The 2,698-nt window shown below is 40.8% G+C and overlaps 1 protein-coding gene across 5 annotated transcripts in view; it reads right to left on the bottom strand.

The window, feature by feature from the left end:
• Positions 1-2,698, bottom strand: part of shank1 (SH3 and multiple ankyrin repeat domains 1) — an 82,882-nt gene that overhangs the window by 56,849 nt on the left and 23,335 nt on the right. The window lies entirely within an intron of this gene.

Here is a 2,698-nt window from a genome sequence, read left to right as displayed (position 1 = left end):
TGAGTGAGTGAGTGAGTGAGAGAGTGAGTGAGACAGAAAGACAGTAAATGTTTCAGTGATGGAGGGTTATATCTCTCACGGCCTCATGAACTGAGTGATCTTGGCAGGAAGTCTACAGGGTCGTGTATTAATACTTTCATATGTTAATGTTCATATGTTTAAATAGGTCCCTGATTGGTCCAGGCCTGTAAGCAACTGCGTACCCTGCTTACCGATAGTTATGTGTCTGAATCACTCAATTCTCATTGGCCAACTGCCAATGTGGCAGGTAAATTGACAGTGTTACCCGCCAATTGCAAAATTCATCTGCATTTGGCAAGTGGGCGGATGTGAATTTCAGGCCCTGGTCCCAGTGCATCCAAGGGATGTTTCTTGCATATTAAGTATCAAAAGAAGTGATTGTTCTGCCAAGAGATGAGTGATTTATTGTGATATATTATTTGTATTTTATGATCTCACACAGCCTCAAACCATTACTTATATGAAACTAAGAGGTTTAGAGGAAAGTTGGAAAAAATGGAAAGGTGCCTGGACACCGCTTACCAAGAGCCTGGGTCTGTCCGGGGTTTCTCCCTAAAAGGAAGTTTTATCTCACCACTGTTGCACTAAATGCTTGCTCTTGGGGGAATTGCTGGAATTGTTGGGTCTTAATAAATTAAAGAGTGTGGTCTAGACCTACTCTATCTGTAAGGTGGCTTGAGATAACTCTTGTTATGAATTGATACTATAAATAAAATTGAATTTTATTTTTTTATAGTATCTGCAGCCAGAGGGGAGGAGGGTGACACATGGGTTGAGGGATGGCAGGGGTTGTCTGCTATGGTCTGCTGTATGTTCTTGAGAAAACCCAAGAACATACAGCAGACGGTGTCCTGAAGGCAAATTAAAATTGAGTGGCTGTACAAAGGAGGGCGGAGCCAGGCTAGAATTTGTCCCCCTCTTACACATTTATTTTAAGGGATGAGTACTGTAGTAAATGTTAACAAATTACACGGATTCCAATTAATATTTAGCATACTTATTGTAAGACACATATTCTAAACAGGAAATATTTTCAATTTTGAAGGGTTGTTAAATCTAAAGACACATAAAATACTGTTTAAAAAGTAAATATCAGTCGATCACCAAACCCTTACTCGCTATTTCTCTGTACTGTACTATAGTCTCACTCCACCTTTATTTACTTCTGTCTGCTTAACTTTATCCATCTGGATTCACTTCTATCTAACTTTGTCTTCTTTGATTTACTCTTATGGTTTTACTTGCCTTTCTCAGCTAGCTTCTTTCTACATTAATCTGTCTCCCTCCCCTTACTGTACCTTTATCTCTATGCTATCATTTGTAGTTTGATCTACTTTGTCTCCACCTCTTTCCCCTTCTACTTCCAAACACCCACGTCTTTGTTGCACATTCTACCTCTATCTATCTCAATGTGACTTCATGTGAGGTTTTGACCCTGAGCTTGAGTGAGCATTCTCTTCCCGAGCAATCCCATTTATTTTTTAATACAATCAAACTTTGATGTCTATTTGTTAGAATAAATAGGGAGTGGTGAACTAGCAACAAACACACTTGTGTATCCACACCGATATCCACACACACAAACACACAAACTGCTGAAAACACCCATGCACAGATCAATAATAAATCACACAGCAGCAAGAGGGAGGAAGAAGCGTTGAGCGATGCATTTATAGCGCACTGGGATGGAAATATAAAATATGGACACGCATGCAAACTGGCACTCAAAATACAGTTATTTAATTTACAGTTCCATTCTTGCTGATAATTTATAAAGCCAACACATCACAGAAGCCTGGGACGCTTATAGAAGAAAAAGAAAAGAGGACAGACCGCTAATGTCTGAGGAAAACTAACAGCCTTCTGTTTGTCAAACACAAAGACAGTCTTGTTCAGCTTTAATCTGACAATGAGCAAAGATGCACACTCTCTTCTCTATTTTTCTCTTTTCCTCTTCTCCTTTTTTCTCTACTGCAGAAAAAAACACACACTTGGATGCAGCCTCAGTCCCTTGCACTCAGTCCCTTGCATCTCATGCGCTTCATAATTCAATTATCAGTATAATTGAGTTACTACTGATGATTCACTCATCGGAAAAACACAGAGAGGAAAAAAAGACTGGGTGTCTAGCAAATGCCTAATTTTTCAAGAGCGGGAGTATGGCGCACTGCACATGGTCGCAGCTGCATCTTCAGCTAGTGAAGCCAATGTAGACACACTTCTAATGGAAGTTTTCGCAGAGATTTAATGGAAGTCTGCATCTGGGAAATTGAGAGCGATGGTGAATCATGATTCTGGATAGCCCTCTTAAAACCAGTCACACCAAAAAGGGCTTTTCACAGTGTGCTTTATAGCACCTTTTAGAAGCTTTTTGGCGACATTAAACCAGAGGCCCCCTCTTGTAGCCTCCTCTATTCACTTCAACTACCCTCTCTCTGACTCCCTCTGAATCTCTTCTGGCTTGTAGGGTTTTTAAAACCAAATTTTTGCCCACATACTCTCATCCTGATTGTGCTTGTGTGCACGTTGGCTCTGTCTCTCTCTGTCTCTCGAAAGCTGGGTCACCTTGAAAGCCTCTTTCACACTCTCAGATCAGTCACTTTGCTGACGAGCATTCGTGCTTCGCTCAATTTTCCGCCGGTGATGCAGTGAGAGAGAGAGAGAGAGAGAGAGAGAG

This window comes from Etheostoma spectabile, chromosome 15, assembly GCF_008692095.1.
Source record: "Etheostoma spectabile isolate EspeVRDwgs_2016 chromosome 15, UIUC_Espe_1.0, whole genome shotgun sequence".
Taxonomy (NCBI): domain Eukaryota; kingdom Metazoa; phylum Chordata; class Actinopteri; order Perciformes; family Percidae; genus Etheostoma; species Etheostoma spectabile.
This window is presented reverse-complemented; position numbering and strand designations above follow the sequence as displayed.